Source organism: Idiotropiscis lumnitzeri, chromosome 7 (assembly GCF_059441095.1).
Source record: "Idiotropiscis lumnitzeri isolate Australia: NSW breed Sydney's pygmy pipehorse chromosome 7, RoL_Ilum_1.0, whole genome shotgun sequence".
Lineage (NCBI taxonomy): Eukaryota > Metazoa > Chordata > Actinopteri > Syngnathiformes > Syngnathidae > Idiotropiscis > Idiotropiscis lumnitzeri.
Window position 1 is genome coordinate 13,205,841 of NC_142397.1, and position 14,410 is coordinate 13,220,250.

Below are 14,410 nucleotides of genomic sequence, written 5' to 3' on the forward strand. Positions count from 1 at the left end.
GCTGTAGGATCTGTCATTTTATGTAATCCCTCCCTCCCCAAAAGACCATATTATTATTTTTCTTTTGTGTGTATTCTTACCTGTGGCTGTGCACCTGACAACCATTCCTGAACACAACACACAAATAGAAATGTGTACATTTTTGACACAATTGTTTTTATTTGCCATTTTAATGATCGTGAATACTGTCAATTGTGAATAACAATTTCATAAACTATGTTCTCTGTGTTTCAAATCACTCTCCACACTGTTCTCGTGTTGAGAATTCCTCCGCAACTCATTTTAGTTGTTGACATCAAATCTTTGTTCTTCCCAGGCCTTATTATAATCAGCTATTCCTACCTCATGTGTAGGCACCAACCGGCACCTGGCAGGGTTATGACGGGCGCACAATCTGCGGAGGGTTAGTTAGAGAATCAAGCGCGGATGGATCGACACGTGTGAGGTGGTAATGTGAGAAAAGTTGGAGCAGGAGAAGTAAGATGGCAACGCATGAGTGTTCCTGTGTGTCTGTGCGTGTGTATACGGGATGTAGCAAGAGAATTACAGTGGAATAGATCAGAGCATGCTGAGAAGCGCTTTTGGCTTTTCTCTGAGGATAAAGCTTTTCCGCCTTGTGCTGTGGAATCCTGCAATGGAGCTGTCCCTGGTGCTGAATTGGCTGTTGGAGTTCTTTTGGGCTTTTTCCCCCCCTCACTTTACCACCTATTTTCCCTGACTTTCAGTCATTTGTGATCTCATTGAAGAGCACCCCTGGATACATTTTGGCCCCTTCATTTGTTAACAGTAACAAAACCCAAGTATGTGCTGTTGTCTTTGAAACAGAACTCGAAATTTTATCGCCATAGTTTCAGGGAGTCAATTACTGCACAGTGCAACCACCAAAGTCGATTGTCCTTATAGTTCTACAACTTGGAGTTCATGTCAAAAGTGGCTCAAAGACCATCATGAGAAATGTCGCAAAAGAACTGTGTGAGACTGCTCAGTGTGAGCAAAAAATGATTAACTCTTGCTTTCTCTAAGGCTTGTGTATTCGTGTAGCCACCAGAAGCCATTGAGGAAAACAATAATGAGGTCCAATTGAACTCGCTGCTGCTACAACGTGCCCAAGATGACGACAATCAGTCAAATCCGTATTTAATGTTAATGTGAAGAGACTCAGCTCCCAGGCACACACGATCTCTGCCTTTGCACAGTTGTCACCCTGTCACAAGAAAACTCATTTCTACACTTGTTTGAGTGAATCGAAATAAAAAATATGCACCCATCCTCCAACAAGCACCATTGTTATTTTATTGTAGTTTACACACAGAGTAATCTTAAGTAAATTTATTTGTAGATTTATTTAAGTTGTGGATGTTAAAATCGTATTTAGTGCCAGCCTGTCCATGTACAGTCAAATGTTTGTGAATGTTTGTTTAAATAAAATGGTAACTCTTACCTATGTTTGACCAAGCTCGCTATCAGACAGCCTCACAGAACAAATAATGGTCGACTTTGGATGTTAAACCCGTGCGCATTACAAGAGAAATGTATAATTCGCCTCATGAATCCCAGAATAAAGATTCAACTTGAAAACCACTCAAGGGTCTGTTTCCATCTCTTCTGGGCTGTCTTTTAGGTCACAAACTTTTATTTTAAGAGCTCAGGATGTCCAGTTAGGAATTCTCCCTTTAGAGTTCAGACCAATTAAAGCATGATGTGGACTGAAGCTATCAAAAACAACATTATGACCTAGTTTACTTCTTTTGACCAATAATTTAGGTAATCCTGTTGTCGGGGTTTCACACACATACACACATATTCAATTTTTGATTTGCCAAAATTAAAGGCCTCATACCGCCTATCCATCAGCATACTCACAAAGTATTTGTTTAAGTGGCATACGAAATAAGAAGAAGCTGTTCACTAACCATAATATGTTTGTCTGTTATTCCCCTGTTCTTGGATCACCTTCATGGCTTGATCCTCTTTAATCTTCAAATTATGTTTTCTTCCATGTAAATTACCCAATGTCCAAACATAATTAGATAATTGAAGGGCAAGATTAAAAAGAACATGCGGCTTCTGTAAAAATCCATGACATGGTATTTGTGATTGCACTAATCACTGCCATCATTGTACAAACCCAGCCTCATCTGTCTCACTGTGGAATCCCATCTGCATAACTCTGATTCTATCAATTACTTTTAATCAAAGAGTCAAATGTCATTTATGTATGCCTATAAAAAAAAATCAGTGGAGGAAAATAGCTCATCTACAGCCCCTAGTGGCATAAGTGGCGCCATTGTGACGATGCCCTTTGGATTTGATGTAATCTTGCACTAAACATGACTTTCATTCTATACCGCTTTTTTCATTCAGGTATAAAGTAGTCATTACGATACTATAGTGTTAAAGTCGTATCTAGATTGTGAGTGTATTCAAGCATGTACATTCTAATGAATTCTAATTTCCTACTTCGAAAGTTTGAGTCAAATAAGCGTAATGCCATAAATTCCACATTTGCTGCTTGACATTTTAAGCTTGCATATTTGATTGTTATCCTGTTTTACCCAGATAGACTGTAAAAACACTCGTTCAAGCAAACGCCCTGCATTAATTAATTATTGCGCAATCCGCCAGCAGCAGCGCATCGACAGACGGACGCAGAGGGGAGGACACAGACTGGGTTGGGGTTTGTAGGCGTGCATCGGCTCCCGGGACAAAGCCCACAGCCGCACTGTGTGAAAGTAACTGCAGGCGGGGCCATGTAGGATGCTCACAGTGTCGGAGCACATTCCATTCTATCAGGGATAAGACCGAGCGCGAAGGTACATTGCTGCTTACAAAGGGATTTGTTTTTTGCTTTTGTTTGTTTTTTTTGTTTTTTATTATTATTTGAGGATAATTGCTCTACAGGCTGCAATCCGCTGGTCAACGTTGGCTTTAAATCTCCTAACAGTGCGGACAGACAACGGGTCAAGACAAAGTCACTTGCGAGGCGGAAAGACTGGGAGCGCTCCATCTGGATAACCTTGTGGCGGATCGTAATCAGTGAGTGCCACCGGGAGGTTATCATTCCATCAGAGGTGTTGAAAGATCAGCAAATGGCAGAACTCTGCTGTTGGGACAGCCATGTACTTGGATCGAGAAGCGACGAGCCGCAATAGGGCCACTAAGGTGACAAACAAGCACGCGACTGTCTTTAAGAAGGAATCGCGCTTCAAGCTTTCTCGTTGTCATTGCTTTGTCATTGCCTGACCAAGTGGTGGTTTCCAGGGATAATACGCAGTTGGATATTTGCCTTTAAACGGGAGATTGAAAAAAAAGCGGGGGGCGAGGGGAGCTCATGTGGAGAGCAAATGTCCGCGAAGGCGGCGGTGCGCCGATTTAGCGGCGTTTTTTCCGCACTTAAGCCGTGTCCCAGTGGATGTCGAGCGGACCCTGGGTTTCTGTGGGCTGCCACCGGCACCGCACCTCATTTATTTAAACTCGACTGATCCGCCTCACGTGGCCCGGCAACCCCAAAAGTCAGCCTCGTGCAGTGAAGAGCGAGCCTACGAAAATAGAAAGAAAAAGTGAACATCGACTATTTTTGTGTCCAATGCATGTTTCTGACCAGGAGTGGGATTATTTCACGCATTGCTGGTTGAAAGGAATTGTGCGCTTTGTTTGACTAGTGGAGATAACTGGAGAAATTACCTCTACCACCGGCGAGGAGGCGAGGAAGACGCAAAGGTACAGTATATAATGTCCCCCTCTCTACTTTTATCCATCTGATTATTGCGCAATTTCCCTACTTTCCAACTGAGTAATGGACATAGTGGATGTGAGGGAACCAGAGGAGGCATGATGGGGAGATGATGGCCCTGGGGTTCTCTCCTACACGGTGGCGATGTGAAGATATCCAATTTGTAGACTGGAGGCAAATGGGACCACGGAGAGAGAGATGGGGAAGTCAGACTAAATGAGATTGTAGGGGTGAGGAGGGATGAGATAAAGTGGTCTTCCCAATTTTTATTTTTTAGAGTTTAGCAGAGAGCAGCATGGCAGAACTGTCCTTACCATGTCTCCCTCACTGTTCTGGGCTTGCAGCTCTGGCCTTTGTATGCCGTTTATATTGCTCTGCGCGGGTTTTCTCCATGTATTGCGGCTTCTTCACATTTTTCAAAAACATGCATGATAGCTCAATCGGAGATGATAAATGAGCCATGTGAGTGTGAATGGTCATATCTCGCCTGTGATTGACTAGCGACCTGTTTGGGGTGTACCCTGCCTATCGCCCAAAGTCGTGTCTGTGATAAACCCTAAAGTGGAAAAGCAGTTTAGAATCTGGATGAATGGGAGGAGATTTGCAGAGAGAAGCTCGGAGGGAAGGATGGTTAAGGAGACACAGTATGTAGATTGGTGAGGGCATGATTAAACAAGTTAAAATGGCAAACTGCCCAAGAGGACAAGTGCCAGGCTGTGCAGAGGGAAGAAGGGACCTGGGTTGACTTAAAATGAGTTGTCAGGGGAAGAGGGCAGATGGAACACAGTGAAACACAAGGGAGCGGAGATGGTCCAGGTGATAGGGGAGACGTGTTTATGGGCAGGGAGGGGAGGGGGGTATAATGGTAGCAGAGTGGCAGGACTGCTGGGAAGGTGAGTGGCGAAAACAAGGGAGCAGGGTAGTGGATAATCATAAAATGGAATTGGGGGTGGCGGGATGCTGGGGGGGTTAATAGTGGAGGCTGCCAAAAAGACACAGGAGAGTAACATCAAGAACTGGCAAGTATTGCAGCTTGCATTAAAAGCTCCAGCAGCAGAGTGCTATAGGGGCTAACTGTACAAAACAATTCTGCGCTGTAGCTACTCTTTGATATTATCTAATGGTCTGCTGTGTAATGGCTCTTGCTGCACCACAAGGAGACCGAGAATATAGGAAACCACATAAAGCTGAAGTGAGAGCAGCACACAGCCAACCAATATACATACTTTGCTGTGTCAGCCCGTCAGTTTTGCTTTACCTGCTCCCTTTGCTTTCTACATAAATAGCCTCATTTGCATTTTCATTGGGTTTTCCACCATGAAACATAGAATATAATGGCACAGATGAGACTGAATTAGCATCGATGTAAATAAAACATTTCATCCCACTTGGGTTTCTAAAACCATCCGACATTTAACTCGCGACTGATTGTGTATATGACCCGAGGCTAGACCAGTGACTCCAACCACATGCTGCGGCATACTAGTGTCTCCCAAGAGACCACGAGATGTGCTGTGGGACATTATCCATTTTGAGTTAATTAGTTTGAAAATCATTCGCTGTATTTACGACCAGCAATAATCCTTGTTCATCCTTCTATGCCAGACTATGGAAGACACACCAGTTATATGCTCTCCCACTGCCACCCCCACACATCATTATTTATTATTGAACAGAGAGTTTGTGAAGAAGGCTATTGGTGGTATAGTGCCTCACCTAACTGACTTTTGTGTAGCCGGTGTGGTAACCAGTCCCACTCAGTGAGCAGATTGCATTTTTCCTGGTGATTGACCGCCAACTTGTCCAGTGTGTAGTCGCCATGACTTTGCTGAGGGCTCCATCAATGTGACCCTAAACAGGTTAGGTCAGGAATGAGCAAATGACAATTTTCGTCGGTACAAGCAGGGGGTCACAGTACCACACACTTCCTCGTGACAAAAATGCCATTTCAAACGGACGTGGGCACGTCAGTCATCCTTCCGTCATTATCGCAGTCCGATTTTCTGTCATTGTAGTTTCTACGTGGCAGGCGAAATAATGATTCCACTGTTCTATTGAGGTTGATCAAAGCTTCGAGAAACCATACCAGTGTGGGAGCTCAGGAGAGAAAGGGCAAGATGCCTTCCTTCACGATGCGCACTAAAATTGGGCGCCGTATAAAGCAGCCCTATTACTGACGCAGCAAAAACATCCTTTCGACGTGTAAAATGAGTGCAGCAGAAGAAGCCGTCTTATGGGAAAAGGTGTGCATCTGCAAAAAAAATGAGTCTGTAAACACTTTACTGCTTTCTGCCAATGGCGATGAAGCAGAACTGTTTTGTCTGAGCTTGTGTCAAGCTTTTCAATGAGTGGAGTGAGAGTAATTCAAATTGATAACATTAATTAAGTCAAGCAACCCGGTTTAAGTGTCTCTTCATTTCACCAATCCAAGATTTGTCACATTGGATTCGATACTAGATGACCATGGCAAAACTCTACCTGCGGACAATGTTATTCTTGTAGGAATGATAATAATTCATGCATTTTTTTTTTACATGCAGCTATGAAGAACTTCTGTATTTATCTCATTGTAGAATAAATGTCTGTAAATGTCAAATTTAATGAGGACACCTAAAAAGAATAAATTCTAAAAAGGGTCTTCTTGGAAGAGTGAAACCTGTTCTCACGAGAATTTGTGTCAAAAGTAAATCATTGCGACTACAGTAAAAGTCCCACACTGTAAACAACTTTTTTTTCAACCTACTCCAAGCGCTGAAGTTCAAGGTGAGAAGAGTTGATTCATCGGTTGCTTACATAAAAGAAAAGAAATGGAGGCATTGGAGGGAAAAGCAGCATTGGCAGTTTAAACACATTTCTGCTTTTGTAATGATTTGCAATGACCGGAATTACAGCACACCATACCAAGAATAATTTGAAAGCAGATGGGCAATACTGTTTAATATTTGTGGGAAACTGACGTACCGTACACTGCGGGTCCGCCCGACCAATCTCAGGCACACATTGCTGCCCGCAGTGAAGTTTCTATTTCAACACACTTGAAACGAAATCAAAAAAAGGACGGATGGGGTGTAATGTAGCCAGCTGCAGTGAAAGGCAAACATTTGCGAGCTGGAGGAAGTGTGTGATGATGGGAAGGATTTGACTTTATTTAAAAAAACTGAGGTCAGTTAAGAGAAAACGCCGTGTTGGGTGAACAGACGCTAATACCGTTGAGAAAAAAAAAAAGGGGGCGTGAGGGATGAAAACATAAGATCAAATGAGATTTGAGGATTCAGAATTCATAACGGGATACATAAGTTTGAAAAAGGTACAAAAAAAAGAACTGAAAAGCAAGTGGTTATTCAAGAAGTGAGAGTAAAGAGAACATATTGGCAATTTCAAGAAAAAAAGCAAAAACGACAGTGTGCTGTCCGCGTTAAGGTTTGCTCTGATGAATCTAGAATATGTCTTCATGATGTTCTCAACTCAGCGACACGTTGTCCACTACAGTAGGGGTTTAAATGTTGACACGGATATGCGTCCGTGTGTGTGCGCGTGTGTCTCCATGCACGCTATGACAGATGCTGGCTCACTGGCACATCTCCAGCTCACCAGGGAAGAGCGAGTGAGAGATGGTGCTGAGTGTGAGGAGGAAAAAAAAGGGAAAGGTGGAGAGAAGGAGAGAGGACTGATGCCAAGAGAGACAGAGAGCACAAGGGGGTGAGTGGTGTGCTGAATGCCAAGCAGCATGCTCATAGAAAGGTGCTGTGTTGTGCTGATATATCACTGCTCAGCCCAACCACTGCATCCTGTAAGTTAGCGAAATACATCTCTGGGGATGACAGTTTTATACCCCCCCACATTTTTTGAGGCGCCTTAGCGAAAAGAGAAATGGCTGATTTTAGGATGCATTTTTTTTAAAGATAAAACATTTTTGTCACAATATTGAGCTGCTGAGTATGTAAATAAATGGGCCTATTATATCGAAGATGTTCACTTGCCATACATGGCAGGTTCTGACGAGCTTTATTTTTTTTAAAGACTACCACTAAGATCAAAGTGCATTTTTTTTTAAAAAAGCCTCGTAATGCTTTTTGTCTTTTGCTGTACACCTAAGTTGCTAAAAACTGATACATGTTGAAGTCTAAAATAAAGGATTACATGAAAAAGAGAATAAAGTAGGCTTGCTCCACATGTCAAGTATAACGCCAAGGGAGCACAACCAAATGGGAACACAACTCTGGCTCTATTATTACTACGAGTTATAGTGTATAATTACTGATGCCCACTACAGAAGGTGCCTGCAGTAAAAGGTTTAATTGTGGCAGCAGAAGAAGCAATAGATTTAAAACCCACTGCGGACCAAAACATTAATACAATATATAAATTGGGAGTGGTTGTTGAACCGAACACCCAAATGGCTCAGGGGCATGACACTGCAATTGCGCCAATTTGAGTGGTGTGGGTGCTATTTGAATAGAAATGTTTTTTTTTTGTGGGAGCAATAATTGTCCTAAAATCATTGCTGAAAGTGAATGCACCTGAAATAAAGCGCTATGTAAGTGCACTCCTTTTAGTATTTATCAGAGGCGCTGCCAGGGATTTGGGGTCTTAAGAAATGAAATCTTATCAAGCCCCCCCACAACCAGCCTTTAGGCCAGTGGAACATTTTTCTTACTGTTTTACATAAAACTATGCATTTTATTGATATTTTTGCCAAAACAATATGACTGATACTTGGTAGCGTAAGCACTGCATATATAATGGAATTCATGTAGATTCAATCATTTTCTGCAAGACCGAGACCCTAGATCCCCAAACCATCTCTTTCTTTGTGGAGAGATTAATTCCCAGAATATTTGAAATTTAAATACTAAATGAGCTCTTCCATTAAAATGAAATGCAATTATAATCTGCGGCAAAAGAAATAAAATCTCAGCAAACACAACCAAAAACAAAATGGCCAATTTCCTTTTATGATTTATTGTAATTTGAACATCATCATCTATAGAACAAGAATCAACAAACTTTTGCTCCAGAACCTTCCATCACATGAACCACTAAGCCACCTTGCCTATGAAAGAACTGGGTGACATATTGTTGACCCTTGGCTTCTACCAGCCTAAGCTTCTTCGCTTTCCGTTTTTGGCTACTGAACTTCAAGGGCATCTTGCCATCACCGCCTCCACTCACTGACTGATAAAGTCAAAAGCTGTCAGTATCTGCAGGGTGGACTGAACCATTTGACGTAAATGAGGAGAGGGAGGCGTTGAGAAAGTTTCCTAAACAATGACACTTACTGTTGCCACCAATGCATTGTAGATGAAATATAGTTTATTACTGAGTGGCATATTATTTAGTCAGTATTATTTTTTTTTTAGGGGCCCATCTGCGTCCGTCGTAAAACACCGTCTGATTCACTCCGCTAGCCTGGCTAAAGTCTTTCCATTCCCGTTCAATCGGTGGACATGGCTGCATTGGAGTGATTGGAGAATCTCAAATCCAATTTCAATTCCTGTGATCTATTGAGCAGTAGCAGCGACACCCATTTTTGACTAGAAGAATTAATACATATTTTTAGTTTTCAGGCACAACTAATTATAATATCAGATTCAGAATAACAGCAGGGATGTGTGGCCCATGGCTTACTCCAAAAATAACGATTTAATCCGGGCGCTCCAAGCTTGTGCTTCTCTGCATTGTACATCTTACTTTTGACAATGGATGACACTGCACTCACTTGGCAGAATCAGCTTCTCCAAAAAGAGTAATGGGCATCGGAACACTGGCTTTAACATCAAACGACTGTGAACATTCCAAACGGAAAAGGAAAGTCAATGAACTCTCGAAGAGCTGTGACTGTGCATTTCTCTTGTTGCCGTCGTTAAAGGCAGTTATATTTAAAGACACTAAAAAATACTCAACAGGACAGCAGAAAGACACGCAGGCAGCTGCAGTTTCTTTTAATAGCGTGTTTAACAAACTAGAACCCTTCGCAGAAACAGACTGTTTTAGAATATGTGGGACTTGCATCTCCAGTGAACAGTTTTGTCACCATCTCGTCTGTAATCGCTGTGGTCTCTGGCGACACAGCAGACCTGACAAGCAAACCCAGATAGCGAGTAGAGATAGATTGAAAAGGAGTGTGTGCTCACCCCTCTCTCTCTCCTCATCAATTACCAGTGTCAGAAAGAAACAATGGCACATAATGGATGGATGCTCCACTCTATTCCTCCCCATCCCAATCAGTTTACCCGTTCATTTTTCTCCACTTGGACACTCCACTCTTTCTTTTCCGTTGCTCACTTCTCCATTATGTAGTTCGTCTTTACCCTCTCTTTGTGACAGTTTTTTTTTTTTAATCATCTTCTGAGTCTCTTTACTGTGTTGTTGATGGCATGTGAATTTAATGCATGCTCTTACAAACCTTTAAATGAAAGTCTCAGACTGCATTCTGTCGAGATAAACCCATAATGGTTATTGAGTGGGGTGCAATGAGCTATCATCTTGCGCATCAGCCGACGATTGTCTTACTGATGAAAGTTGTTGCGATTTGCACATTCACAGTAGGTTTGACAAAACCATCCATTGATGATGGTATGCCCTTGTGTAATTATGATAGCAGGAGCCAAGAGGAGTTTGATTGGTGTTGACAGCCTCTTTTCACTCACAGCAGGAATAAAATGCACAAGCTCAGATTCTTACCCAAACCAGCAGCTGAATTGTTGGAGAAATGTAAATCCTATCTTATCTAATGCAGCAATCTGTAGAGTATTGATCTAAACATCATTATCAAAAGTCCGAAACAGACAGTCAATACCAGTCCTGTCAATTGTTATAATTAAGGATAGGCATTATACTAAATGTCTGGAATTGAAATCAATTAATCAATTACTTTGGATTTTTTTGGGATAATCTTTGTGTCATTTTGGTCCTTAAATGTGCTGGACTCTGATTTCATTGCCAATGTTGTATTGAGATTGAATCCAGAGTGCCTCCACGGGTTTCAGTAAAATAGGACAAATCAATGACAATTTCAATTGACAGAATTCATTATAATAATTTAAATTAAATGATTATTATTAAGCCCTTTGCAAATGACAGGCGACTAGTCCAAGGTGTACCGAGACTATTGCCGGTAATAAGATGGGTTTGGCTCCAGCTCACCTGCGACCTGAATTTCTGCACGTAAATGAGTTATAATAATTAAGTGTGCAAATTGACACATGCAGCAAGCTTTTATCCCTACCGTTCCGTTTCCAATGCACATTTATTGTTGTGCATCTATTGCAGCTTGGTCATCCTGGAAGTGAGATTCCCCCATCTGCAGCCCCTTCTTCATTTTGTTTCCCTTGCCCTCCTGGGGATTATGATGAGGAGATGTCATGATGTCGTTAATAGTGTGAACATGTGAAGCCCTTTGAGACTTTTCTGTGATTAAGGGCTATATTAATAAATTTGACTTGACATGACATTTGTTCGGACTTGCACATAAATGTCTTGGAGTCTTGCCATCCCGCTGCAATATATTGTGCAAATGATTATGTGTCTGTGGATCTGATTTACGAAAGGATTGCGAGTGCAAAAATGAGCACACAGTTAATTGCATACACAAACAGATGTGGAAGTTTATGTACCATCTAAAAAAAAAAATAGACGTACATTCATTTTGTAGTAGTGGGAAGCGTGGATGAAAATCACCATTTTAATTCCCATCCGTTAGCATGTCAGAAATTTGGATGGGAAAAGCCCCGTATATAAAATATTTGCGACTCCACGCATGAAATGAATGGCTTACTGTACGAGCAAACAGGGAAATGTGGGCCATATTCCATTCGGTTCATGTATCAAACTAAATTGATTGAATGAAGCAGCAAAGCAGAACCCACATAACCCACGTGGGGCTTGTGCACATTGTCTCAGTAATACAGGTGTTTCCTGAAAGACTAATGGAAGTTCTGCTTGCATTTAATCAGCTGTGATTCAGTCTGCTGCCTACAGTAAGTGCCTAGAACAGGTAACGATTACGGACCGCTTTTACTAAAGGTGTGCTTGCGCAAAAACGGCTGCAAACTTGACTGTCGACGTAGACAGATGTAGAGGCTGACATTCTAACTGGGTGCACCCAGGATAGTGTCTGCCAAATGTGCTGAATTTAAATAAATGTGCATTCTGGGAAGATGATATGCAAATAAATTAATTGAGCAGGCGCAATTAAATTGATGACACCCGAGAAGAAATCTGGTGGCTGATTTTGCGTCTGTCTCAACGCAAACAAAACATGATGTTTATTGGGTCGCTCCCAATGTGAGCAAGTGTGAGTCGCCAGGTGTGCAACGGTCTGTCGTTGACTCAATTTGTTCGTAATTGTCCAGTTTCGTGCATAGAGCATTGCTCAGTGAGTAGATCACGTGCAACATGTCCACCAGAAGCGCATGCAATCTGTTAGCGTGAACACGCAATATAGCACCCACTATTTGGGGGTCTTTGGACATCAAGCCCTCTGTGTGGAATACCTCAAACTAACTGACAAACAAACGGCAAATCAAAAACATAACCTTGTACTTTTGCAGTTGACATTGATAGTCATAATTCACAACCAGAGGGCTGCGGTCACCTCACTCATCAGTGCTGACATTGTGGATGTCTTTGATTAAAAGTTGGGTATCTGGTGCACTCTCCAGCAACGTGACATCTGCCATGTGATCGCTTCGTGTGTTTAGTCATGCTTTATACCTTCTGGGGAGCCCCCCTATAGAATTAGATGCCATGTGCACTGTCCTTTTATGTACATTGTGCATACTGTGCACAGCTGTGTTATTAAGCTTCAAAGAACCATCTATTACAGTAAATCATTTCAGTTGGATTTTTTTTTAAGACTTTTAATCTTGGTTTTATATTACATGGTTGAGAGATGAGCCGGGCTGGAAGGATATATTGTCTCGTATTGACTGATTATCTCACTTGTGATCTTTATTTATTAATACAATTTGCTTTTGTTACAAAAGTGAGGCATTGCTGTTTACAATACTGACAAAAATAATTAAAGGGCAGTGCGTGGTTGAGCTGTAACATGTAAATCGTAGCTATGATTATAATCCATATTTATACAATTTCTTTTCTTGTAAACATGTTTCCCGTTGTATCATTTCTCTATAGATGCCCACTGTTGGAGCCTCAGAGCTGGACATTGCTCTATCGAATGTTCTGTCAATGTGTTATGGGCTGAGCTACTTAGACTCCTCTTATGAGATGGAGGGATAATTACACCACAATCGTGCTTTGAAAAGCTTGTCAGTCTCTCATATGTGAATTGATCTATAATTTAACCCAGTGACCAGTCAACTGTAATAACTACAAATTATCCACTGAATGACCAAGTACTGTTATTTTTGTTCATTACTTTTGGTCTCACACATCAAATCTAAGGGCAGTTAACAGTGTAATATCATATGTGTTTTTTGAACATGGTAAGAGTGCCCAGTTGTTGACCTGAGGTGAGAACTTCAACCAAAGCTTTTTGCTGTTGGGCAAACAACAAACCCCACCGTGCTCCCACGGTTTTAGCAGCTTCATCTGAGAATAATTATATACAAACAAAAAAACAGACAATAATACGGTATTCGAGAGTTACTATTTTCATGATCAGTATACATAATTCCTGATAAATGTAGTTTGCAAAAGTAGAATTCATTCATCATCAATAATGCTGGTTTATTAGATGCACCATTCTTTTTTAGGTAACATGTATGTTAAAAAAAAGCCACAACATAAAACAATCCTCAGCTACTATGGCTGCTATTTTACAAAACTAGAATGTAGGTTAGATTTCCTTTGAATATAAATGACAGGCACATTTCAATGCACACACTCATACACACAATGAAAAGCATATTCTCTGCTTCTGTCAAGTTGCACTCAAATATCGAAGGTTTCTTAACATGCAAACTCACGCACCCCCCCCCCCCCCCCCCCCCCCCCGCCGCTCCCCACCAGCCTAATTCACAGGCATGCGTGCAGCTCCTGATGCATATTAGATGATGCTTTGATTGACAGCTGCAGGGGGCTGTGTCTGTGAAAGAGACAAGGCAGGAATCAGTATGGCAACAGCCTGATATTGCATAGTGCCTGAAGCACTACCTCTTCATTTGCTCATAAATTTCACACCTTGCATGCATATTTTTAGGATCTTATTGAGAGTGCAATAAAACTAAATTGACTCATACCGAGTATTTGATCAGATTAGTCTATTGACGCTCATTGTTGTTTGTTCACAGGTTAAATTGCATTCATTATTCATATTGAGCTTTTAAAAACGAGTGATTTTGTGCCATTAAGCTGCCTCTTACGATATAATTTGGGTTCAACTGTTTAATTTGTTTATGATGAGTGCTAATGTTGTGAAAAGCTTTATTGTACAAGTCCTCACACTTTTATATGACAGCTACAGGCTAGAGCTGGCATCCCTTATCAGTTCCACTTTTTGTCTGACACGTATACATACACAGACCGACGCTTAAGTAACAAAGGCATGCCCCAAAAAAATAAAAAAAAAACTGCACTTTTTTGACCAAATGTTAGAGACAATCACGGCAATTAAATATCCGTAACTCTTAAAGAGGTGTCAGGATTCAGGTTCTTCCAAAAATGTTCAGTAGGACTTAAAAGCGGGTTTCAATAAAGCTACTTCAGAATTCA

General features: G+C 41.4%; 1 protein-coding gene across 7 annotated transcripts in view; it reads left to right on the forward strand.

Annotated features, from left to right (window-relative positions):
* The first annotated feature begins 2,690 nt into the window (after window positions 1–2,690).
* LOC148333637 (leucine-rich repeat and fibronectin type III domain-containing protein 1-like protein) overlaps window positions 2,691–14,410 on the forward strand; it is a 143,312-nt gene continuing 131,592 nt past the window's right edge. For 6 of the 7 annotated variants that reach the window (XM_088300575.1, XM_088300570.1, XM_088300569.1 and 3 more), the window contains exon 1: window positions 2,691–3,720. The gene's annotated coding sequence lies outside the window, so the exon portion shown is untranslated. The remainder of the gene's footprint in view (window positions 3,721–14,410) is intronic. The other variant, XM_088300573.1, reaches the window with a different exon arrangement.